Source organism: Myotis davidii, unplaced genomic scaffold (assembly GCF_000327345.1).
Source record: "Myotis davidii unplaced genomic scaffold, ASM32734v1 scaffold428, whole genome shotgun sequence".
Lineage (NCBI taxonomy): Eukaryota > Metazoa > Chordata > Mammalia > Chiroptera > Vespertilionidae > Myotis > Myotis davidii.
The window spans coordinates 1196855-1224404 of record NW_006299834.1 but is presented as its reverse complement, the minus strand read 5'-3'; the positions used below and the strand labels follow the sequence as shown (position 1 = coordinate 1224404).

General features: G+C 48.1%; 1 protein-coding gene and 1 pseudogene across 4 annotated transcripts in view; one reads left to right on the top strand and one right to left on the bottom strand.

The window, feature by feature from the left end:
• Positions 1 to 27550, bottom strand: part of PACSIN2 (protein kinase C and casein kinase substrate in neurons 2) — a 66826-nt gene that overhangs the window by 32263 nt on the left and 7013 nt on the right. The gene's annotated exons all lie outside the window — the stretch shown is intronic.
• Positions 16625 to 17958, top strand: LOC102768699 (annotated as a pseudogene).

Genomic DNA, 27550 nt, shown 5'->3' with positions numbered 1-27550 from the left:
TTTCCCTTTTGCCGCCCTGCATTGTGCCTACATATGCAAATTAGCCGCCATTTTGTTGGCAGTTAACTGTCATCTTAGTTGGCAGTTAATTTGCATATAGCCCTGATTAGCCAATGAAAAGGGTAGTGTCGTATGCCAATTACCATTTTTCTCTTTTATTAGTGTAGATAGATTAGGGTGGAAAATTCGTCATTAATTGGGAAATGACTATAACTCCTTCTAAGTCACTGTTTGGCCCATTCCTTAAGTAAGGACATATTTACCCATTCATTCTACAAACACATGTTTGAGTACCTACTATGTGCTGGGTACTTCTCTAAGTTACTAACGAGACAGACAAGGTCCCTGCCCACCCGGGGCTGACATCCTTATAGGCAGACTGACACAAAATGGTGGGAGAACGGAAGGGCGGGGCTTGTGGACCCCAGGTGGATGGCAAGTGGATATAGGGACAACAGCCAAGGTCCCAGAGGAGTGCTGGGCCTGTCCTGAGGTGGCCCTGAAGACTCTGCAGCTTATTGGTAAGCTGCATGATAACTCAGATTCTGCTATCTGTGCTACCAGATGAAAAATTCAAGTCTCAAGTGCTTATAAGATATGCTGTTGGTCCTGGTCAGGTGGCTCAGTTGATTGGAATGTCGTCCCAAAAAGTTGCCGGTTCCATTCCTGATCAGGGCACATACCTAGGTTACAGGTTTGTTCCCTGGTTGGGGCAAATACAGGAGGCAACTGATCAATGTCTCTCTCTCATATCAATGCTTCTCTCTCATCAATAAATGTATCCTCAGGTGAAGATTAAAAAAAAAAAAAGATATGCTGCTAAAAACCAAACACATGTATGCACCCTCATTTCATGCTTGCCCTTACGCACTGTTACAGACTTCTCAATGTGTGACAGATTTAACAAAAGAAAATACCTATAGCCTTTGACTCAACTATTTCTTCTAAAACTTTATCCCACAGACAAACTCACCCAAGAGTCAAATGTAGGTATTCATGGAGGCAACAAAATATACACACTGAAAACCACTTCCCTGTCCATCAAGAATGAAAACTGGCCCAGGCTGGCATGCTCAGTGGTTGGAGTCAACCCGTACACCAAAGGGTCTCACGTTCGATTCCCGGTTAAGGGCATGCACCTGGGTTGCAGGTTTGATCCCCAGCCCTGGTCAGGGCATGTGTGGGAGGCAACCAATCGATGTGTCTCTCCCATATCTATGTTTCTCCTTCTCTGCCCCCTCCTCTCTCTTCCCTTCAACCCTCTCTAAAAATCAACGGATGAGGATTAACAAAATAAAAATGAAAACTGCCAGTCCACCTGTGGAGAGGAGCGCAGCAGCAGAGGAGGGGTGGGCAGGACTGTGCACAGACATGAGAAGATGTTCCCACACATCAGATGAAAACAGTGGGTTGTAGCACAGCAGACACAGTCTGATCCCACTGGTATTACAAAACAATCAGGCACCCACAGCAGCCTGCCGATTGCAACAACTCCTAAGGGAAGTATGAAATGAGGGTGCGCACATGTGGTTGGTTTTCAACAGCACATCTTATAAGCGCTTGAGGCTTGAATTTTTCATCCAGTAGCACAGTGGGTCTCAGACTCGCTCTGGGGAGTGCTGTGGGGGTGGGAAGGGGACTTTAGCATTTCACCTGGTAACTTTCTCATCTATTTGAAAATTGTGACTATAGGCAAGTAATATTTTTAGAATACAAAAACTAGTTAACAAAAAGACTCCACTTCGTTTCATTAATGGCCTGCACTGAAGGGGGGTCTCTCTGCACCGCACAACCACACCACAGCTCCAAGAAAGGGCATCTGTCCACACACATGTCAGGACTGACGGTCAGGAACCCCACCTGCTCAGTGGGTTGTAGCACAGCAGACAGTCTGATCCCACAGGTATTACAAAACAGTGTGATCCTGCCAGAGGTGTGTGATCCACCCTCGCCTCTCCCCTGGCGACTGCAGTCAGTTCCGATCAGCTGTCCCAGCTTCCTCGTCCCTTCCGTCTATTCTCAACATAGTGACCCTCTGAAAACATGTCAGACCACGTCTCCCCTTAAGCAGAGCCAAAGCCCCCGAGTACTCCGCCGAGTGCAGCCACCTGCTCACCCCACCAGCGGCCTCTCAGCCCTCATGCCCGTGCCACTCTCCCCACTGCCCCAGCTCCAGCCTAAGGCCTCTGCTGCTGGTGGCACTGCCAGGCACAGCCACACTTGCTCTTCTGCTCCAGGTCTTCCTCCAGGGAGCCCACAGCAGGAGACAGGCTGCCCCTCGCCCCTCAGGCGGGAATCAGCCCCAGCTCAGTCAGGTCCACAACCCATCCCCCTCTGGGCACTCCCAGGCCCTTCTGTTTCTGCTCTCTCTCCGAAGCACAGCTTTCTTCCAACAGTGACATCGTTTACTTACCTGTGCTGCTCACTGACCACCCCCTCACTGAACACAAGCTCTGGGAGGGCAGGGGTTCTGTCTGTTGTGTTCATCCTCTAGTCCCCATCCCGTGTCTGACACGTGGCAGTCACTCGGGAAAGACCTGAATGGGAGAAGGTGAACTGAAGAACCTGGGTCATTTTTATTTACACAGGCTGGTTCTGCAGATCAGAAATAATTGGAGCATTTATGTGGAGATGGTTCAACTCTAGTGGTTAGAATCCTTTTATAAACACTACTGCGCATGGTACACTAAACCACAAAAGGGTTCAGCAACCATAGTGGGGACATGTGGCTCAGTCCCCAGCTGGCTGTCACCAGCCACACAGGGAGCCCCTCTGCCGCTCAGCCCCATGGCCTGAGCACCGCTGGGGCCCCAGGTCCTGGGTCCGCTCTGCCTCCAGCCTCGGCCTGAAAGCCCGTCAGCACCCAAGAGAAAGGAGGGGTCCCTGCTTCTCCCCAGCCTCGAGCCACCTCCCCCATGCTGGGTGCTCAGGGAGTAAGGCCTGAGGTAATACACCACTTTGCACATTAGCAAAACAGGAACACTTTTTTTACTCGCTCAAACATCTGGCACAGCCTATTCTGTTTCCAGTGATTTCATCTGGAAAAGTGCACATTCCTCAAAGGCAGAGATAGAGATCAGCAAATCAAGTGACTTGTATCTCTGCAAAATCGTGTAGTGCGTTGACTTCAACAACTGCAAACAAATTGTTCACTGCAAAATGCTTGATTTTTTGTTTTGTTTTGTTTTTCCTGATGAGTGATTCTTCATTGTTTTACTTTCAATTACAGTTTCCAATAAATATTATTTACTATTAGTTTCAGGTGCTCAGTGCTCAGTTGTTTTTAAATCCTTACCTGGGGATGTGCTCATTGATTTTAGAGAGAGGGGAAAGGAGGGAGGGAGCGGGGGGGTGGGGGGGGAGAGAACATCGATCAGTTGCCTCCCATACATGCCCCGACTGCGGATCAAACTGGCAACCTATTTTTTTTTTTCATCTGTGGAATCAGTCTGTATGTGCCCTGACCACGAATCGAACCCACAACCTTTCGGTGCATAGGATTCGGTGCTGTGTTTTAAAGGCTGCCTCCTCAGGGACGCCCTCGGAGGCCTGGGAAGGTCCTCCAGCAGCACCCATCAGGGTGGGCAGTGGGCACACACAAGGGCTTCCGGAGATTGAAAAACAGTCAGCACCTCTGGGCAGAAAGAGCTAGGGGTTGCCAAGGAAACCATCGGGATTCCAAGAGCTTGGTGGCACAGAACTTCCTGCTGCACTCTGGAGGAGGAGCTGGTGAGGAGAATTTAGGAACTCTATTAGGACACAACCGTTTCAATGAGAACAAACATGGCTCAGGCTTTAGAACACGAAAGAAAAGAAAAAGAGTGGGGAAAGGATATCTGATTTTATTCGTCAATAGTACAGAGCAACCCTCTTCCTCCTGCAGGAAAAACAATTGTGTTGGGGAAGGTTAAAGAAAAACGAATTCTTCCAAACAGACCAACCCCGAGAAGCTACTCCCCAGCATCAAACCAGGCGGCACCGGCGCTCAGCACAGCATCAGCTCTGAAGCAGGCACGTTCCCCCACGGGTGACACCTGCCTTCCTCAGCTTCCTCCTTCAACCCCTGACAGGGACGCAAGGGCTGTCCAAACCAACAAGGGTTCTGTTCCACCAAGTTGCGTTCTCATTGCCCGCCTTTTCTTCTCCTGCCATCTCCAGTCTGTCCTTACAGCAAACAAGCCATCTGGGGTCTACTTTTTCCAATTGCATAAGCAGTTCCCCTTTATCCCCGTCTTCCTGTCACTTCTAATGGCTGTAAAACATCAAGACTTGTCTTTCCCAGTCACAGTCACGCCACAGCTCATACAGCGTCCCAATTTCTGTCCTGCTACTTCACTGGGGGCTCTAGGCGCATGCATTCTAAAGACAGTTCGTGAATCTCTCAGACCATTTAAAAAGCAGGAATTTGAACTGACATTCTCCATCTGCATTTAAGGGGCAGATTACATACCCATGAGAAAGGATGGGAATGTACCTAAGAGGTGCGGGAGAAAAAATGACCCCAAAAACACATAGGCAGAAACATGTTGCTGCCTTTGGGGGTCCTGTTTGTTTCACATGATGAATCAGAACATTTCAGGAGGTGCAATAGCACGTGCAAGATTACACATGAACAAGAAATGGGCAGAAAAGGGAAAAGCAAGGAATGAGGTTCCATGAAAAGGAGACTGGAGTGGAGACAGTGAGCCTAGCTTCCAATTTCTCCCTTGGAAGAAATCAGGTGGGCTGTTTTGTTTGTTTTTAAGAAACTTCAAGTGAATAAACATTTATAATTTTTTAAATATAGAATTCCTTTAATGTGTAAGTTTTCAGAGGATTCAGACTCAATCCATTCAACCCTACCTTGACACTAGCTGTCCACCATGGACATCCTGGTGGACGAATGTCCCTGAAACTTCCTGGGATGGTGTGATTGTCTAAACACGATTAATTCCCCCCAGGAGACAAGAATGGTGGTAGTTAATCAGCCTGGCTTAGGGAACCACTGGGTACACCCTGCTGGGGATACAATTAAAACAACAACCACCAAAAAACACACAAAAAACAGACAGTCCCACAACACAAACAACAGAAAAACAAAATCAGTGAAGCTACATGGAACAAACTTTAATTTTTGATGGTTCAGAAGTCAGTTTTCACTCTTACAAGGGGCTCTCGGGGCCAAAATTTGGAAGCTGGTCCCAAATTTGCCATTAAAGAGCTATGGAACCTTAGGCATCACTTCAGCACCCTGCTATCTTTACTGGAAAATCAGAGTGTGAGATTAAACAAACTCTCAGGTTTCTGAGCTTAAAATGTTTTTAAAAAGCCTCCTACTGGCAAGAGCTTATGGGGGCATTGAGCAATCACAGCCAAGTCATTATAAGCATGGTGCCCTGGCAGTGACCTTCACGGCTGCAAAGTGCCTTCCTCCTCGATCCGGTAGGAGCCTCACAGCCACCCTGCAAGACTGTCCTCGCCAGGACCCCAAAGTCCAAGCCTGACCTCCCTCCCAGAGGCCCACGGTGAAGCCAGCCCCTGCTTCTGAGCACATCCACACCCCAGAAATTACAGCCAGTGTTGGTGACACAGGATGTCACCTGGGGTACAAGTCCGGCACATACAAATCCCAGGGCTTAAAGGGGAAGTCGACAGCAATTAACATGTGCATTTTATAAAGGAGTCAAAACAAGCATGACTGTCAGTAACCACAGCCTCATGCACTCTGACCCTGGGTCCCAGGGCTTCTCACTGAAGGACACGCCCACCCCCCTTTTTTTGTTAATCCTCACCCAAGGGTATTTTTTCCATTGATTTTTAGAGAGAGTGAAAGGGAGGGGGAGAGGCAGAGGGAGAGAAACATTGATGTGAGAGACACATCGATTGGATGCCTCCCACACACGCCCCAACTGGCACACGGAATTGAGCCCACTATCAAGGTATGTGCCCTTGATCAGAATCAAACCCACAACCTTTCAGTCCAAGGGCCAATACTCTACCAACTAAACAAAACCAGAAGGGCTGAAGACCCCCTCTTAATGGCTGCTGGGAGGGTAGGTAGGCATGGTGACAACAGTGGGGCACAGTGAGCTGTGACATATCAGGTGAGAGCAGGGCACCTGCAAATGGCTGAGTCCTGCCTCCAAAGAGCGGGCAGAGTATCTCTGAACCCCACAAATGATCCCTCCAAGCTCTTTCTCAGGGGTAGTTTGTCCACCAGGGTGCTGAGGAAGCCTGGAGGGACGCCCAGCACAGGCAGCTTCCCAGCCAGGACACCAGACTGACTCCTGAGGAACCGATGGGAATCAGGCAGGTGTAGAGGGGTGCAGGGCATCCCAGAAAGAACCTTTAGGGAAGCGGGGGGTGAAAGTGGGGTCAGAGAGGGGCACAGGCCAGTGTCAGTGGGACCACGCAGGATTCAGAGGGCTACACAGCAGGGCTGGGTGTCCACCCTAAAACAGGAACAGTGATGAAGAAAGGAGGAACTGGTGCCCCATTTCTGCACAGAAATCCCCATGTGGTTTAAAGTTGGTGAATTTCTCACAGCTTGTCATCTTCAGCTGCTGGCGAGGCTGAGATCTATGGTACACACTACGATGAGGTATATTTTTAACTGACGGGACCACACAGAGATCATTTTGTTATATTGTTATTAATAACCAGTGTATTTATTTACACATACAATACCTCTCTTCCAAAAGAGCCCAGAAAACTTCACAGAATCCCAAATCCCCAGGGATGCAGGTGGTATTGATAACTCTAAAACTTCAAAGCTAAAATGTCAATAAGTTTGCTTTAAAAAAAAAATCCCAATGTTAGGCAGAACAGAAAATCCACCCTTACTTCTGGTCTCCATGGGACAACCTTTTTCAATACTTACATTGTGTCACTTACCTGCTCCAACCCCTGGCACTCAGAGCTAAACCCTAACTCCTGCCCTTTGCTGCAAGTCCCACCAGGACTGGCCCCCCGCTGCCCGCTTCCAATCTTCCTCACTGGCTGGCCCTGATATGCTCCAGCCACAATGGTCCCCGCACTGTTTCTGGAACACACTAAACTCGTTTCTGCCTCGGAATTTTTGCGCATGCTGTTTCCTCTCCCTGGAAAGCTCTTCTCATGGTCAGCTCCCTGATGGCATTTGGCCCACAGCCTCTCTGACCATCCTCTTGCATCCAGCTCCTCCTCCCCACCTCCCCTGCTACCTCTACCCTGCTAATTTCTATTCTCTTTGTATATTTCTTTAAAACATAGATGGCTACCTGGATTTTTTACCGAAGTAGTCTGCTCCCCCCTCTAGAAAGCAAATTCACTGGGGTATCTCACCCACAATAGGTCCCTTTAACTTGTTGAAAGTGACAAATACATGCTGGGATCTTTATAAATGAAATGATGGCAAAGAAAAGCAATGACTTTACAGTAATGCTTTGTTAGCAACTGCACTTACGAAGCCGCACACTGACATCTCCTGGATTACCCAGGAAAGAAAAAGACGCTCAGACGAGAGCAGAAATAATTTTTCAGTGATTCTTAAAAAGTCAAGTCTCCTACAACGGTCAGCTTGTGCAGTCACTGTCGGAAGACATTCCCACCTGGAGCCTCCTGGGCATCCCGAGCACCCAGGGCCACATTTCGATTTGTTTTTGTTGATCAAAAGGGGGTCCTGTTAGTAGCAGCAACTGTTAGCAGACAAAAGGTCCAGTCAGTTACACCATACTCTAAATTCTCAAGTATTAGGAAGTGCTCTATCATTGCTCAGTCAGCATTTATATTTATAGTGGAATCTGAAAATGTTTGGCCAAGACGAGTCCCCTGTGGTAAGCCCCAAGCACACACCCAGACTCTAGTCTGATATTACATTTATGTGTCAGGGGAGAACCCAGTTACCCGTGAAAAACGGGAGAGGTCAATATAAGAGACGGGAAACAAACTCTCTACGAGTCCATATTGCTCTGGGACTTTCTTTAAGTCCCGAACAATCCTTTAACACATACACATTTCTCAAAGCAATGAAAGGCCGAAACATATCTCCTTGAAAATCCAAATGCCAGGAGAGAGTACCAGGCAGCTTCGCCCGTGCCCGCCAGGATTGGGATTGCTTTGCTTTTCACTGCAGATTCTTAAAACAAGAGTCCGTCCCAAAGTGGAAGTCTCAGTCGAGTCCAAAAATAAATGAATAAATAAATAAGAGTGAGAGAACAAAAACACGGGCACACTTGAGACAACCAAGAACCCAGGGTCTGTGGATGTCTGGACCAAAACACCACCTAATGCCAACACTCCCCGAGCACATGTGGCAGCCGGCCATCCTGTGGCTTCAGCTGTGGCCTCTAAAGGGGAAGCGGCTCCACACAGATGACACTGGTCTCCTCTCAGACCCTGAGGGAAGCCCCCGAATAGCCCCACCACCCCACTCACTGCACACATCCTTCACAGAACAAACGCTCTCCTTCCCAGCATCTATAGTGGGAAAGCAACTAACTTGTGGAGAAAACGCATTTTGGAGGAAAAGCTATTGCAGCTGGAAAAGCACTCCTGGATATCATGAATAAGATACTCGGACTCTAAGGAATTGTAAATTTGATGCTGGAGTGTGTGAAAGTATGAATAAGCAGATTTAAGGAAATATTATGGAGCCATGGTAACAGAAACTATGGAAGAAACTCCAGTTGCACAGAACTGCTTAAAAATAAACCGGATACTAAAATACCAGCAAAAAGCTACAATGACTCACACTGTTCTCCTCAAACACTTATGAGAACAGCAAGTCCTTTGACAGTCTTCCAGGCTTTCTTCCTATCGGAGAAACGTGAGACAGAGAAAGTAAGAAGAAGGAAAAGCTTTGAAAATTTTCTCTAATTTTACCATCAACCTGATATGAACAAGACCTTGTACGTTTCAGAGTTTGATGGCAGTATGGAAACATACACTCATGCAACAAGAATTGTTTTGAGACTTTTCATAAAAGCCAAACTGAATTCAGAAAGTATAACTGGGCCCCAGAGTGCCCTGCACTGACTGTGTTCTCAGTGTGGGAAAGAACCACAGTCATTTCTATCATTAACATACAACCTTTTAAGGCATTTTGTAGGAACGTGACCATCTTCTCCCTTCGTTCACTTGAGTACACCCCACCGCCTCCCTGGAACCTTGTCTCCACTGCATGTCCTGTAACTATACTTACAGAAGACCCTTGATCCACAGGTTTCAGCCATGGGGCTCCACTCTGGCCTACCCTACCTGCCTGGCCAAGCCTCAGCCTCCTGCCAGGCCCTGAACAGCCACACATGCTGCGTGCTACTACCAGAGACTGCCCTTCCTTGTCAACTCCTACCCATCCTGCAAGGCCCATCCTGCAAGGCCCAGTTTAAGTGCCACCTCCTCTGAGGAGCCTCCCCTACCCCCAACCACGCTCGTGACCCTCGGCCCTCCACTGTCTCCTTATAGTTCCTCTATGGTGCCATATTTCCCCAATGAAGCTGTTAGCTCCTGGGAAACCCTGGTGCCTATCACAGTACCTGCAGCTGCGCAGTGACAGCTGCTGAAGGAAGAAATGGAGCCGGGGATGAATTTCTCAGGAAACCTCCAAGTCCTGGGGCATCCTCATTACATTAGGACGGGCCTCCTCCCTGTTCCCCTTCCCCTGCCCTACTCACTGTATCTCTTCTCTCCTCTTCCCATGAAGTAGTTATTCCCCTGTGCCAACGGCCACTCTTCCTCATGCCAGAGACTTGTTCTGGACGTACTACATCCTCACCTACAAGTCTGTCTGGAGTCAAGGCATCAGGAAAACTTGTTTGCAAAAAGGCTTTGCTGGCAGTTGAACAGTTTCGACAAAGTGATGGTACTTAAACGACCCCTTAAAATTTACTCTGTGAGGCCTAACTTTTTAATCTTTTGCAACATAAATTATTCAAATCCCACAAATCACTGAGATTTCCATTTCGTTTGTTACCCAAACCCCAGGAGAATCACTCAAGTACACAGTGATGTTGGGCAGGGGAAAGCATTGCCCATGCAGACAAATGTCAACCCAAGAAGGGACTCACAGCAGGACAACTCGAACATGGGGAGCCTGACCAGCCGCATCTTCCAAAAACACAGAGCCAGGCCGGCGTGGCTCAGTGGCTGAGCACTGATCTATGAACCAGGAGGTCACAGTTCCATTCCCGTCTGGGCACATGCCCGGGTTGTGGGCTCCACCCCCAGTGTGGGGCATGCAGGAGGCAATGATCCTCTCTCATCATCGATGTTTCTCTCTCTCCCTCTTCCTTCCTTTTTGAAATCAATAAAAAATAGTTTAAAAACACAAGATCTGTAAGCCTGCTGCAGATACCCCCACCATGTGGAGGAGGAGATTCCCATGTATCTGTGAGGGGCTGCACGGTGCTCCCGAGAGCACTGCAAGGAACGGAACCCAATGGGACTGACTCAGCACTTGAGCGTTACAAGCCATGTGCCCCAAGCAAACCCCGTTACTGCTCTGTGACTCTGGTTTCCCACTCATAAAACAGGAAGATGACGCCCACCCTGAAGACTGCTTAAGGACTAGCTTAGCCAATGCAGGAAGCCTGTCTCGTGTTAGGAACATGACATGCTGGTTCCCCTCCCAGCTCTGGTATGCATCTAATAAGATGGAGCAGAAAGACCTGGGGCTGAGCTCAAGGCTCCCTGGCCTTAGGTGAGCTTGTTCATAAAAGGAAGTGATCCTTAAGCTCTACGTAGACTCCAACATGCTAACGAGAGGCTGGGCGTGTGGAAAAGGATGGACAGGGCTGGCTGTGCCAATCCCTAGTTCAAAGTTTTCAGTGAACGTGTGCATTGTATGTTTTGTGTCAAAACAAAAAACATGGTTTCATAAATAAATGAAGACAACAATCAAAAGAGTTTTCTTTTTAATTAATCTGGCCTTTGTCCATTAGGAGGGCCATGATCATCCACCCAGTCTACTGCTTGTTTTCCATTCCTTCAACACCTATGTACTGGGGACCACTGGGTCACATGATGTTCTCGTGCTGGAGAATCTAACGGTATAGAACAGACAAAAACCCTGCCTCCTGGAGTCTGTGCTCCAGTGCAGGTGACTGACAAAGAAACGAAATCACACAGTAGCTGCTCTGCAGAGAAATAAAGCAAGGAAAAGGGATGAGGGTGGAGGCAGAAAGGAGACTGCATGTGTAAATAGAGGGGAGGAGGGGGGGGAGAGAAGGCCACACAGAAGGTGATAGGTGACAGCTGAAGGAGAGGGAAGGAGTGAGCCAGGAGGGCCTCCAGGGAAAGGTGCCCCACAAAAGCAGAGCAGGGCTGACAGACTGCAGTGCTTCCCAGGAGAGATGACATGAGGCCAGGCAGACAGGAGGAGAAATGAAGATGTGTGCGCTTTGGAAAACACTGAGGATAACACACAATGACTCATTCTCTCAACCTCTATCCCACCACGTTGTCCATCCCCGACTCTGACTCGGTTTCCTGGCTCCACCATTTAACAAGCATGTGCTCAGAGCCCACCAGCGTCCTAAATGTGGAAGTGCGGTGCCTGTCCTCGAAGAACAGTTCTGTCCAAGGCACGTAAACCAACACATCCAATGCTGTTACTCTCCACCCCCGCCTCCCCCACTGAGGCTGCACCCCCTCGCCTATCTGAAGCCCTGTATTTCCCCCTGAACTCAGCTCTCCCAGACCCAGACTTGCCCACGGCCCACTGTGGGTAAGGAGCAGGGATGGAGAGCATGAGCCCTTTCCACTGAGCCCATGTGGCTCCCAGAAGCAGAAATGTCCAACATCCTAGGGGAACCATGCTGCCTGGGGACCAGCTGCGCAGATATGGAGCCCGAAAATCCTCCTCCCTCATCAAGTGGTCCGGGACCCCCGCTCCAAGGGCTCAGTCTTCCACCCCGTAGCTTCAGAGTGAGGCAATCAGGTAAGAGGTCCGCCTCCTCCTGCTGGCACACTTCCGAGCTCACTCCTTTCCAGCCCTTTCCACACTTGCACAATCAGACAGACCCATTCTGCTAAATGCTGGGTGTGAGCTGACAACCCCAAGAGCTAATGCCATTTACAAAGAATAGAACAGAAAAATGTGTTTGAAACAAGCTAGCACTCACTCCAGGTAAGTCTGGGCGGGTCCTTTAAGAATGACTCCCTCTCCATCTGCACCAGGGGTTTCATTTCCAATTGGAAAGTAACTGCTTAGTTCATACTTCATAACTGTGTATGAACAGTGAATGCTCAGCAGTGAATTCCTTTGGCCTGAGAATGAAGAGGAAATGGTTCTGAAGACCTAGAGAAAGGCAGGTCAGTTCACTTTATTCTGAAAATTGGCCCGAGGAAGAAAGGAAAGCCGCAGATGCAGAAAACGCTCCAGGAAACCTCCACCTTTGGAACATGCAGGAGGCGGGAAAGGGAGCTTTCCCTCCCAACGTGGGGAAATAAACTTCACCACGAGCTGCGGTACTGCACGCAGCCTTCAGAAGCACCGAGGGAAGTCCCCTCTAGAAAGGCTCACTGGGTACGAACTGGCTCAAGGACCACACAGCAGAGGGTGTATGAACTTGCCCCTGGCCATTAATTCCTCAGTGTCCTTTAGGACAGCCTGGCGACTCAGCACTCCCGCCCCGGGCCATCCATGCAGGCTCACAGCGGGCCTTCTCCCACTCCACCTGCACTCCATGGGGAAGGTCTCCGCCCTTTAATCTACAGGTAACCCAAAGCAGGTGCTCAAGGAATGAGACAGAACCACAAGGCAAAGGGGAGAGCAGGAGGGAGAGGGGGAGCTGTCTCAGCTGGATCCTGAAGGTTAGATAAAGTGACACTTTCCATGGGAGAAATTAGCATTAAAAAAAAAAAAGCCAGCTCTGGAGTCATGTAGTAACCCTGAAATGACTAGGTTTGCCCTAGTGTCTTTTACATCTGAACAGCTCACAGAAAACAAGTCATGGCCAGCCCCCAGGCACCTTCAGGTGGCTTCCCATGTTCTGGGCAGTAATTGTCTCGGCAGCAGAGGAAGGACGAGACCCATTGTCACCACGTCTCAGTCCAGCCCGTCAGCTACTTACCCACAGGTTTCATCCAGGAGCCGGAGCGAACAGTGTTTACACATGTCCCCAGACTCCGTGTCAGCTGACAGGCCCATGTCTCCGACTGATTTTTACAGCGATACTTTTTTAGACCTCTGGTTGGCAAGCACCCTGGGAACGTGGGGACTTGGCTGAAGAAGTCCCTGAGCTAAATATTGACTTGATGCTCCAATGGTTTAAGAATAGAAAAAGTTACTTTAAAAAGGACAAAAATGACACACTTTCCAAACTGATGTTAATGTGAGAATGCAAACAACAATGCAAGAAAATGTATAGGAAGGTTCCCAGATTTGAAAGAAAACTTGAGAGTAGGCCTAGCCAAGCCAGCAAACAAGTCGCCTAAAAACTCTATTATTCCCTGTCCCCAAAACCCTTAAGAGGGGGCAGCCCCACCATGGGAACGGAACATGCTCCACAGAAAAATGTTTTTACGAGAAATATGGCCACATTTGCTTTCAAGGTTGGGGTGGGACGGTGGAGCCAGGAGACTTGGTTCTAGTGTTGCCTCTGGCCTTGACCTGCACAAGCCACTTCCCCACCTGCCTCGGCCTCCTCACCTACTGAAAGAGACATTCCCCTAAACCGCTGTACAAACAGTATCACTACATCTCACGGTCAGTCCCTCTAGTCATTCACTTATTCACTAATTCACGTACCTGAACACCTGCTCCGGTGCAGGTGTGGAAGACCACAGTGAACAGATCAAGGGCCGACTTCTCAGAACCGGCATTTTAGGGATCTGCACATATCCGGCCTTCCATAAGTTGCTGAATGCGGGAACGCTCTCCCTAGCACCAGACACAATGACCAGATTTCTCAAGCTGGACTCTTTCCTGGCCCAATTCATTAGTGCAGCCTGCTGCAGGGAAGGTGATGATGGTGACACTCAAGTAGGACGGTGCTGTGACCAGTCTAACAAATGTCACCTATTATTATTTCATAGTCAGCCATTAAAGAATGAAAATTGAAACAAAATGGAAAGAAATAGTACTGGCATAAAAACTCAATTCCCTTCTTTACTCAGTAATTAGGACAGCATTTTATTCCAAAAATAGATTTGTATATTCTATGCAATGAGAGGAAAGACACGCGTTGCAAAGTAACTTATTAGACTGCGCGCTGCTCAAGTGCAAGCTCATATCCTCTTCATCTCAGAACTTCGGAGCTGCGCACAGGCAGCAGCACGGAGAAGAGCACTGGTTTGCTGACTGAATAACATCGGCTACTGCTGGCTGTCACAGCTACACCCAGAGGCCTGCCATGCGCAGAGCCTTCCACACTCCCCTTTATTACAGATGTGGCAGGGAGGAGAAAAGAAAAAGTCGCCGAGGTCAGCGAGTTAGGAAGTGGCGCCCCTGCACTGGGGACAGGGAGACTAGCATGACCTGGAGATGGGCACCTGCCAGTCCCTGGACTTCCCAATTCTCAGTTCCTTCCCTTCAAGCTGGCAGCCCTCCACTGCCTAGCCTCCTCCAACTTCCCACTCTATAGCTGTCTTTCTACTTTCTTGATATTATCCTTTTTAAAAAAATATATTTTATTGATTTTTTACAAAGAGGAAGGGAGAGGGATAGAGAGCTAGAAACATCGATGAGAGAGAAACATCGATCAGCTGCCTCCTGCACACTCCCCACTGGGGATGTGCCCGCAACCAAGGTACATGCCTGTGACCGGAATCGAACTCGGGACCCTTGAGTCCGCAGGCCGACGCTCCATCCACTGAGCCAAACCGACTAGGCTTGTAGAAAAGTATTAATTTTTATACAGTCCAACTTATCTATCTATCTATCTAGCTATCTATTTATTTATTTAGGCTAGTCCTCACCTGAGACATGCTGAAGGGAAGAGAAACGCTGATGTGAGAAACATCGATCGATCAGTTGCCTTCCGTTCATGCCCTGATCAGGATCAAATTCGAAACCCAAGTATGTGCCCTGACTGGGAAGAAACTGGCAATCTTTCAGCACACAGGACATAGCCTCAACCAACAGAGCAACTCGGCCGAGTTTCTTTTTTCCTTTTGTTGTTTGTTTTGGTGCCATAACTAACAAACCACTGCCTAATCGAAGGTGCTGAACAGTTACGCCTGTTTTCCTCTAAGAATTTTATAGATTTAGCTCTTACACTTAGTCTCTGATTCATTTAGAGCTCAGTTTTATATGTGGTGTAGGGCAAAGGTCCATATTCATTCTTTTACATGTAGGTATCAGGTGGTCCCAGCACTAATTGTTCAAAACACTATTCATTATTCTTTAGCTTGACACTCTTGTCTAAAATCAATTGACCATAAATATTAGGGATTCATTCTGTTCTCTTGGTTCTACCCTCATGCCAATACCAGCCTTGAACACTTGTACACGTTTTGAAATTGGGAAGTGTGAGTTCTGCTTTTTCCAAACTGTTTTGATTATTCTGGATACTTTGCATTTCCATATGAATTTTAGGATCAGCTTATTGATTTCTACAAAAGAAGTCGCTGGGCTTTCGATAGGGGTTGCACTGAATCTGTATATCAATTTAGGGAATACTGCCAACTTAACAATGTTAAGTCTTCCAATGCATGGATGTGGGATATCTTTCCAATTACTTGAGTTTACCTTTAATTTCTTTCAACAATGTTTTGTAGTTTTCAATGTACAAGTCTTGTATTTCAAATTTATTCCTATTTTATTATTTTTCATGCTATTATACGGAATTGTTTTCTAAATTTTATTTTTGGATTATCCATTGTTAGTCTACAGAAATACCATATCGTTTATATATTGATCTTGTATTCTGAAACTTGTTGAAGTCGTATATATTAGTTCTAATAGTTTTTTTTAAAATATATTTTATTGATTTTTTACAGAGAGGAAGGGAGAGAGATAGAGAGTTAGAAACATCGATGAGAGAGAAACATCGATCAGCTGCCTCCTGCACATCTCCTACTGGGGATGTGCCCACAACCCAGGTACATGCCCTTGACCGGAATCGAACCTGGGACCTTTCAGTCCGCAGGCCGACGCTCTATCCACTGAGCCAAACCGGTTTCGGCTCTAATAGTTTTTTAATAGATTCCTTAGGATTGTTACATGTAAGATCACATCATCTGTGAACTGAGATAGTTTTACGTTTTGCTTTCTGATCTGTATGCCTTTCATTTACCATTCTTGCCTCACCGCCCTGGCTAGCGGTGAGTAGCAGTGGTGAGAGCAGACACCCTGCCCTCATTCCTCTTCACCCAGCTCTGTGAGTTTTCATCACACCCTCTATCAGGTGGAGGGCGTTCCTACCCTGAGGAGTGTTTTCATCGTGCAGGGAGTTGCACTGAGGGATGGGCCCAGGTTTTTCATGTTACAGAACAAACATATCACCAGAAACCTAAGTTAACTTAGATTAAAACCCCTTGACATTACATTATATATTTGGACTAGTTTGAAGCGTCAGATGGAGCCAAATAAAAATCTATTTTAAGCAACTCAAAGAAAATAGCTTATTCTCTGGCTCCGAGAAAAAGATAAATTGTGATACTAAAGAAACAAAAGAGACTGCTGGAACCTGAATCTTGGCCTCTCGCTTTCTCCCTGAACAACATGAGCTTCAGCACCCGCTCTGGCTTCTTTCTTCACAAACTACCGAACCCTGGGCTCCGTGCAGTCTCCCAGCCACTGAGCCCAACCTGCCAGTAGCACAGCCAGCGTCTACACAGATGCTGGGGGCTCAGGCTCCTGGATCTGCGTATCCTGCTCCACCAACGTCCAGGTGGCTGGGGTCCGGGGGCCTGACTGTGAGGATGGTTGGAGGTCTGGCAGCATATGGGGGCATCCGGAGTAAGAAGCAGACTAAGCAATGCCTGAGTGACCACCTGGCCTCCTACCTGGAGAGGGTGAGGAGCCTGAAGGCTGATACTCGGGAGACTGGAGAGCATAATCCAGGAACACGTGGAGAAGGGACCCCAGGTCAGAGACTGGGGGCATTATTTCAAGGCCATGGAAGACCAGAGGGCTCAGATCTTGGCAAGTTCTGTGGACAATGCCAGCATCATTCTGCAGATGGACAATGCATGTCTTGCTGCTGATGACTTCAGAGTCAAGTATGAGATAGAGTCGGCCATGCACCAACTGGAGAGTGACATCACTGCCTCTGAAAGTGTCACTTGGCTGCAGCTGGAGACAGAGATCAAAGCTCTCAAGGAGGAGCTGCTCTTCATGAAGAACCACGAGGAGGAAGCAAATGGTCTACAAAGCCAGAATGCCAACTCTGGGCTGACTGTGGAGTTGGATGCTCCCAAACCTCAGGACCTCGCAAGATCCTGGCAGACAGCAGGCCTCGTATGACAGCTGGCTCAGAAGAACCGAGAGGAGCTAGACAAGCACTGGTCCCACCAGACTGAGGAGAGCACCACAGTGGCCACCTCGCACACCGCTAAGAAAGGCGCTGCTGAGATGACACCCCTGGAGCTAAGACAAATGGTTCAGTTCTTGGAGATAGACCTGAACTTGATGAGACCTCTAAAGACCAGCTTGGAGAAGAGCCTGCGGGCGGTAGAGACACGCTATGCCAGGCAGATGGAACAGTAGGTGGGATCCTGCTCTACCTGGAGGCAGAGCTGCCCCAGACCTGGGCAGAGAGGCAGCACCAGGCCCAGGAGTACTATGTAAAGAGAAAAATATATACATGCTGAACATCAAGGTCAAGCTGGAGGCTGAGATCACCACCTACCGCTGCCGGCTGGAAGCAGGGGAGAACTTCGGTTTTGGTGATGCCCTGGACAACAGCAACTCCATACACTCCATCCTAAAGACCACCACCACAGGGTGTCTGGCAAAGTGGTGTCTGAGGTCAGTGACACCAAAGTTCTGAGGTGTTAAGGAGGCAGCAGAAGTGGAGCACCCCTTGGGGGGCAGGAGGCCAATAAAAAGTTCAGAGATCACTGGGGGTAAAAAAAAAAAAAATGGAAAGAAAGAAATACCAGAGAAAAAGATGGATGTCCCCAAAACTTATGTAATTATTTAAACCTCTGCATAATAAAATGTCATGTGGAAAGCAAATAAAAAGGGATTCAACACAACTGACAAAACCTTATTACCTAAACTATGTTCAGGGCTGATATGAAGACTGAAGGTCCAAAGGAGCTGCCGCAGGGGAGCTCACTGGAGGAAAGACAGCTGGGCACCGACAGGAAGGCTCCCTGGAGTTCTGCCCGCTAAGCCAGGCCCGTAACCAGTGAAGAGCCTCGCACAGTCCCGGCCCTCTCCTTTCTGCCTGTCATCCACCGAGAAGCATCCCACTGCAGCTACAGGACAGAGGGCACTTCAACCAGCCTGGCCCTAGAGCGACTGTGTGGAACTACCCGTCAGTGATAGGCACAGTAAGAAAGATATTTTTGTTATCTTAAGCCTCTGAGATTTGGGGCTCACTTATTACTGCAACGTAACCTAGCCAAGTCTAACAGAGCAAATTACCGTGAGAGGAAAATAGCTTAACTCCCTTTAAAAATGGAAATAACTTGCCCTAGCCAATTTGGCTCAGTGGATAGAGTGTCAGCCTACGGACCAAAGGGTCTTGGGTTTGATTCCTGTCAAGGGCACATACCTGGTTGCAGGCTCTTCCCTAGCCCGGGCCCTGGTAGGGGCTCATGCAGGAGGCAACCAATCAATGTGTTTCTCTCACATCGATGTTTCTCTCTGTCTTTCCCTCTCTCTTCCACTCTCCCTAAAAATCAATGGAAAAATAGCCTCAGGTAAGGATTAAAAACAACCAAAAAAGGCAGTAACTTATAAAAATAAGAAAAATTAAAATGACAATGCCAGTTTTAGTGGGGCTATAAGAAAATAGGAATGTATTCTAACACTGCTAATAGCCTTCATGGAAAAATCTGGAAATACAGAACAAGGCTGATAATAGTTACCGACCTCTAACCTAGCAGTCCCACTTTGGGGAATATGTCTCAAGCAAATAAACTCAAAGAAAAATAGCCTGAACAAAATGTTCATCTCAGTAATATTTATAACAGCAAAGACTGGAGACAAGTCCAATGCTAGTGAACTGAGAAAACATGTTGAGTTGACAGAATGGACGCCACACAGCCATTATAACGGACAAGCAGGTGAGCCGTTTTATATGCGAAACTGGGTGTAAGCAAAGAAAAGCAGAGTACAGCGGCACACAGACATTCATTTCACAAACTTTAAAGGCAAGGACTTCCTCTCTCGGTATTTTCATTTTTGCAGCCCAGTGAGGTAGATGCTCAGATATTTGCTAAGTGACTGAATGTCTGAACCAACAAATGACCAACTGTGTGTGTGAGTGGGGAGGGAGGTGTACCAGGGGTGGAGAAGACCGTGGTGACGCAGGGAGCCTCCTTAGTCTCATGTCTGTGACGTGACTTCAGGGGTCCATTTTAAGACGCACACATATTTGCACGAGGGAAAGGGAAATCATACTCTTTCTTCACATAACAAAGCTGGATTCATGTTCAAGAGAATGGGTCATGCATGACTTTACACAAAGAAAAACTCACTGAACTCCCAGCTCTCCAGCACTAGGAAGGAGTCCTCAGCAGTGTTGCCTCTGAAGTTCAAGGAGAGGCTGGCAGGCCACCTGCCAGTGTTAGGCAGAGACAGAAGTGGGATCAGGCCCCCCGAGGTCGTGCAAAGAGCCAGAAGAGTGGCGGACACACAAAGAAGACTCATCATTCAGACACCTGGACACTTTCTTAACTGACTAATATTTGTAATCACAGAATCTCCTTCCATAACTATAAACACCATGTGTCTTCCTTTGGACTAGTAGTTGCATTAATGGGGGAAATTTACCAGCAATTTAAACAGCAGTCATATTAAGTTGTCTTTCACCAGACACTAAGCCACCTTTTTAAAAAAATTTATGTTTATTGATTTCAGAGAGGAAGGGAGAGAAACATCAATGATGAGAGAATCACCCATCGGCTGCCTCCCACACATCCCCCACTGGGGACCGAGCCCCAAACCCAGGCATGTGCCCTTGACCGGCATCGAACCCTTCAGTCCGCAGGCCGATGCCCTGTCCACTGAGCCAAACCAGCCAGGGCTAAGCCACCTCTGAGTAACTCCTCCCAGGTGTCATCACATGAATGGGGAGAGGGCTGGAGTCCTTCTCACATCTATTCCCGCCCGCACCCCCCCGAGACTCACTTCCCCTTCTCCACATGTGAGGGTGGGCTAGATGAAAAGGATCTTTGCAGTTCTGATCTCCACCACTCTAAATATGGAAAAGGATATGACCTCCAGTCACCAAAATCTAAAGAGCATGTATGAGCCACAGTTAAACACATTCAACAGCTGTGGCTTCTTCTGCCCCACATACGCAAGCCTTCTACGCTGGCCTTCTACGATGGCCCAGGCAGTCACATTGAACAAAGACTCACTTTACGGCTCTAAAGAACAAGTGTACATTGATTTGCCACCAAGTCAACCCAGGAGGAGTCCCAACACGTAAAGTAAAGCTGCCTGCCAAGGACAGAGCGGCGTTATTCCAACATAATTTTAGAATCCCTTCACACAAGCAGCATTACACACATTCTCCCTCTGTCTCTCTCTCCTCGGAGTTGGTGGTCAGGGTTGGAGGGCACATGAGGATGTGTCAGCTCATCACCACCACTACCTCCCCGTTCCCTTCAGGGTGTCCTGCATCCTACCCACAGTGCCTAACGAGTGACATAGATGGCCACCCGCACCATACGACAGCGTGTCTGATGAAGCTGCGGCGAACTGGACTGTCGGTTCGGGCACCTTCATTTCATCTTCACTCCCTGAGCTCTTGGTGCAGCTCCACCACCGCCAGCTATTAAGCTACATCAAACCCTTCCCGAGGATTCCTTCTCTCGGTCAGAAGCACTTGCCCAGTGGGATACTTCTTCCTTGAGCTGCAAGTTTTCCAACTTAAGTCACACACTTAAAGCCTAAAAAATGAAAAATCACGCAGGCCCAGATGAGACAGAAAGGTTCTCTGGCAAAAGCAGAAGGGAAACTATAGACTGGATCGGGAGGCTGTCCTTTGTTCAGGCAAGAAAATGGGGGCATTCACAAGGGCAGACGACAGGAGAAATGCTGACCCCTGAGAGCTGGCGGTCAGGAGGCCACCTCCGAGGTCTGCTGCAGCAGGTTCCCAAGATTCACAAAGGGCATATTAACAACTGCATGAGTCAGAGTGGCCTCGGGTCAACCGCTTCAGCTCTTTCAACCCCTCCACTTTGAGGCAGTCCTTCCAGCGCAGGACTTCCTGTCACACAAAGGGCCTCTGTGGGCAGTTCCCGCTGCCTCTTTTCCTGCAGAGCGAGGCACTTCCGAGGTTCTTCCCTCCCTCAGAGTCTTTCTGAGCGCACCCCCCTGCTGAATCCTTGAGAAAGGACTGCAGGCCGGCGTCCCCCACCTGAAAGCTAGAGGCAGCGAGAGAGTAATACCAAAGAACACGGCGCTCCTGGGTAAATCTAGGTCTCTGAAATGTGCATCTGCGATTCTTTAACAAGACATGCTGGTGTGCCTGCTGAATGGCCCAGTCAGCTCACGCACACTACTTAAGAGGTCTGTGATTGATACTGCTTATCTGTAAAATGGAATCCAATCTGCCTTCGAGGTTCTGAGGATCCAATGGCATCTGTCTGAGACCTGGCACAGTGCCAGTGTGGGGCCTTCAACAACCGGTCACAGTGCCAGGCTGATGGTGGTGACTACGGGCCAGACTCCGTCAAACAGGCCAGGCACAAGCACTGAGCATTCCCTTCCCATGGGGTTGACAGACACGGACACAACCTCCTCTAACACAGAGAATGCAAGTATTCAAAGAGCATTCTGCACAAAATGCTATAGGAACAGACAGGGGGGTCCAGAAGGGTGCACGGACTGACATTTCCGTGGGAACTCATGAGTTGGAGGGACAGGCACCTCAGGTAGAGGACCCTGCATGACAAAGAGAAGGAAGTACACACTACTTCAGTGCAGGGTCACACAGGGCCTTGAGGCAGGTCCTAGGAAGTGGCTCTGGCTTCTAAGCAAAGGGGAGAGAGAATTTACAAAGGGCAGGGTGCCCATGGGCACATCGCTGGGTGCCAGCCTGAGTCACTCATTACACTGCAAGAAGAGAGACCTCTGCTCCATCTACCTACCAGCACGTGCCGCCCTGCCACCCACCACAAAGCTAGGAAACCACTGACGAGAACTCACGCCCATCAGAGCTCTGTCAGGAAGTGAACGGCTCAAATACTTCTCAAGCAGTGCTATGAATATGTGCCTTTGAAGTTAAAAAAAAGTCACACAAACCACAAAAGGATTTGGTTTTTAAGTAGGTGTCTATGCACTCAACTACGGTGCTACTTCCTCAAGAAACTATTCCGTTTCATTCAAGCTGGAGCCAACGTCTTCTGTTTTAGAGAAGGACATAGGGCCAGTTTGGACCTGGTGTGACAAACTGACGACTAGTTCTAACCTGACAGTGATTTTATTTTCAAAAATTCATATAACATAAAGACCTATCCAATAATTTGAAAAAATAAACAGGGTATCTACTTATCAAGCAACAATCTAAAACTGATGAGCTAAAACCAAGCATAATATAGCAAAAGTTTCCCTTAAACAAGGAGAACAGAGAGAGCCCATGGTTTGAACTAGCTGTGACAGCTACCAGTTTTAACTTGTAAGCCTCATTCTTCCCATCGATAAAATGGGGATAACCATGGCTGACTTACTGCTCAGGGAAGTTATAAGTAATCTAAATGGCACATTATATGTAAATGCCTAAACACACATGGCATATTGTATGTAAATGCCTAAACACACATGGCACATTTTATGTAAATGCCTAAACACACATGGCACATTATATGTAAATGCCTAAACACACGAGGCACTCGGCAAATGTCCATCTATACCTGCTTGTCCCCATTACACTCCTCTCAGTCTCTCTGGCCATGACTCATCCCATAGGGCTCATGTCACTTCAGCAAACAAGACATACATGCTCATTTCTCAGTTGTGCACTGAAAACTCCAGGGATACAAAACAAACGCCTGCAATATTAAGCTTCCTATATTTTTTTTCATGATGCTACCTGCCTAATATACATTTCCAGTTACCAGGTTACAAAGAAGAAAAATTTATGCTATTTCTATTTATGATACAACTAGGAGCCCAGTGCACGAATTCATGCACCTTGATAAGGAACTGTGGGCCGCAAGACTGTGGTGGGCACAGGGATGGGTCTCGGCCAATCCTCCGTGGCCCCGCTCGACCCCTCCTGCAGTGCCCCCCAGTTCCCTGTCTGTTGGCAGCCCCGCTCCCCCGCCACTGCTCCCACGCCCTGACAGCACTGGCCCCACTCACACCTGCTGAAGGTAAAGGAATTCAAGAGTGCTGTGAGTGGCAGCTGCTGCCCTGATCGCCCTTCAGGAGCAGGGGGAGGTGAGAAGCCCTCAGAGGTGATCAGGACCAGCAGCTGCCGCTTGCAACCACTGACAGCGCAGAGCAATCGGACCAGCACCAGGCGCTGGAAGCAGGTACGAGAGGCAGCTCCAGGGCTGGCTGTGGGTGTGAGCAAAGCCGTCACCGGCAGCAGGTGCGAGAGGCGGATGCCAGCTTCGATTGCCCCTCAGTAGCAGGGGGAGGTGGAGAAGCCCTGAGGGGCAATCAGGGCCTGCAACCGCAGCTTGCACCCACTGACAGCAACAAGCATTCAGGGCCGGCGCCAGGTGCCAGTAGCGGGTGCGAGTGGTGGCTCTGGCGCCAGCAGCAGGCGCAAACACCAGACAGGGCCGTGGTGCATGGGAGCAAAGAATTTTCAGTAACCACCAAAGGCTCGCCCCAATAACAGCGACCGGCACCCCGCCTTGGTCTGGTGTCCCCGCTCACCTGCTCCACCATCCCACCAGCTAGTTCATCCCGCTATGGCCGATGCCTGCCATGTTCCGCATGCACCCCTTGGTGATGAGTGCAAGTCATAACAACCAGTTGTTCAGTTGTTCTGCCATTAGGTCTATTTGCATATTAGGGTTTTATATATATAGATGCCCAACTAGCATAAATAGTATCTAAGAAACCCTGAAAATGGCTTGGTTACTATCTTAACTTCAATTATAATACCAAACACAGACATAAACATACATATCACATACAAGTACATGCACAGACACCCCCCCCCATGCCTCCCACACCCTCTCTCTCTCTCCTTCTTTCCTCATACACCCTTTTTTTCTTGCTCTCTCTCACACACACACAGACACACACACACACACACACACACACAGCCTTTCCTTAATAAAACAGTTGTCAATTTGGCTGTCTTAATTAAGAAATTGCCTATGTCCCAAATTTTTAAACATTTCCAATAAAATATATAATTTATTCTGAAAAACTGGGTAAAATGCTAAGTCAAAACAATGTTTATTATTTTATGCATATTTTCCCCAATATTCTAAAAACATTTACTTTCTGAGTTCCAGAAACCTTGCTAAGAGCTGGGGGAAGGGAGTGAAATAAATCCATCATAAGACAGGGCTCTGCAGTCCATGAGCGCACAGTATAGCATCAGGAAAGATAAGTCAAGGTCACATCTGACTAGGCTGGGAGGGAGGGAGGGAGTGAGGGAGGGAGGGAGCAAGGGAGCGAAGAGGAAGGAGAAGCCTACTGCCTGCAGCCCAGTGAGTGTGAGTTTGAGGTGCCCCAGCTGGAAAGACAGACCGAGTGCACAGATACTCTGTAGTAGCTAAAACATCAAACACTTTAGCTTAATTAAAAATGCATGTTTAAGAGTGGTGTCTGCCCAGAAAAGAAGTCTGGAAGGCATAGCCAAAGTGTGTGAATTCTTACACTCAACAAAATGTAATGAAGGCGTGTGATGTGCCAGGCAGAAGGGGTACAGGAGTGAAGGAGAGTGGGAAAGGCCCTGCTGACGGTCAGGCTCAGAAGACCTGAAGACAGACCAGTAAGGAATGTAGTGGCAGGTGGGGTGAGGGTTGGGGCACACAGTGCTCAGGAAGATTTTCCTGAGGAGGGGACATCTGAGCAAATACTTGAACAAATGTTAACTTTTCCCCTTCTCTGGATGGTGGAATATGTGAGTTTTGGGTTTTTCTTTTTGCGTACCTGTATTTCTTAATTTTTCTACCCTAAAAATATACTAGTGAAGATTTTTAAAAAGATATTTTTATTGATTTCAGAGAGGAAGGGAGAGGGATAAAGACAAAGAAACATCCATGATGAGAGAGAATCATCGATCGGCTGCCTCCTGCACACCCCACACTGGATATCGAGCCCGAAACCCAGGCATGTGCCCTGACTGGTAATTGAACTGTGACCTCCTGGTTCATAGCTCGATACTCAACCACTGAGCCACGCCAGCCAGGCATAGTTGAGTTACTTTTGAAAATCTAAAAGGAAAATAAGGCACCACTAGGCACCTTCCACAATTTCCAAAGCATGAAATTCAAGCTTTTCCGGTAAAGGAATTCAAGTTCCTTATCTTCAAGTTACAGATAACTGGCTTGGGTATCACTTACATTCACTCAATCCCAGTGCCCACATGCCTTTCAGTCTGTCCTACAAAGTCCCCAGGCAACGCCTTCATGGCTGTGCAAGAACTAGTAGGGCCCAGGGCTCCGAGATATGCACACCCATTTCCTAGGCGACCCGCTTCTTCCCTGACTTTACTTCTCCAGTACAGACCTCTCCCTGGAGCTCCAACTCCCACATAACCCAGCCACTGGCTCAGAACCCTCTACTAGGCATTTGAGAGACATCTCAGACGCACTGTCCAACACTTACTTTCTGCTCCCCCAACCACCCACTCAAGGGCTCCTACCCTAATCTTTCTCCTTCACAGTAAACAGCTCCGTCATCTATGCAGCTGCCCAGGACTCTGCCCGGGCGTCATCCCTGGCTCCTCTCCTTCCCTCACACCCGACATGCCATCAGCTCCACCTTGACACAGGGCCAGAATGTGGCCACCTCACACTACCTCTGTTCAGCCACCTGGTTCAAGCCACCACACTCAAAACTTGCCAAGAGCTCTCTGTCATACTTTCCTCCCCTCCCCTCTCTGACCTACAAGACCCCATGCTATCTGGCCCCAGCTTCCAACTTCAGGCTCAGCTCCTTCCAATCCTGGCTCCTGACTCCTCCAGCCACCGTGACCTCCCTGTGGGTCACCAAATGCACCAGGCTTAGCCCCAACTTTGCACTGGCTATCCCTGTGCCAGGAACACCCTTCCTCCAACATCTGCAAGCTGTGCTGCCTGCCTTACATCACCAGACATCTGCTTACACATCACCTTCTTCTGAAGAAAGCCTCCCCTAATCCATCCCCATTCCTCTGACACTCTGCCCTAACACTTACCCCACAGGCCACCTTACATACTGTCTCTTTCCACTCACCAGAATGCAAGCTCCTGAAAAACCAAGTCCTTGTTCAACTTGTATCCTTAGCATTGATGTATAACAGGCATACAATAAACATGTCTGGAATGAATGAGTCAAGGAATGTGCTAGGCTCTGGAGCAAACACACAGTGTGACAGAACAGACTTCTGTTTTCAGAAGCAAGAAAAAGCAGGTACCTTAATGAGTCTCCTGTTGCAAAATTTAAAAAGCTGAACAAGCCGAAACCGGTTTGGCTCAGTGGATAGAGCGTCCGCCTGCGGACTGAAAGGTCCCGGGTTTGATCCCGGTCAAGGGCATGTACCTGGGTTGCGGGCACATCCCCAGTAGGAGATGTGCAGGAGGCAGCTGATCGATGTTTCTCTCTCATCGATGTTTCTAGCTCTCTATCTCTCTCCCTTCCTCTCTGTAATAAAACAATAAAATATATTTTTTTAAAAAAGCTGAACAAAATATATTTACATCACTGAGTTGGCATAAAATAAAGAGAGATAGAGACACTAAAAATACAAATTTAAAGAAGTGACCACAGAATAAAAGTAGATAAATCAGGTTTCTTTCTGAAATAACAAAGGGAGAAAAGAAAAATTAATAGATGTGGAGAAAAAGTGAAATCTAACTTACATCTAATGAAGTTCCAGAAGAAGATGATGAACATCAAGAATGGGGAAGAAGCAATATCTAAAGATAATTTTTCAGACTAAACCACAAATCAAGGAAGCCCAATGAACTCAAGCAAGATTTTAAGAGAGAGATCCATACCACAATTAAAGCAAAACTATAAAACTTCAAAGTTATGGAACAGATCATAAAAGCAGTCAGCAGAAAGGTCACAAAGAATGACACCTGAACTAAGAGCAAAAGTGCAAGTCAGAAGACAATGAAATCATATATATTATGCCAGGGTCCAACCCCAGCAGGTCCAGGGGTCCCCAAAGGTGTGGACGGAGTCGGCAAAGAAGGAATGACACGGAGACAGCGTTCAGTTGATCAGCAGCCTTGCCAGGATCTCTAGCCACAATCTCCAGCCAAGTTCTGTGTCCATGTTCTCTTGCTAGGTTCTCCAGCCACATTATCCAGGTTCTCCAGCCAGGTTCTGTAGCCATGTTCTCTC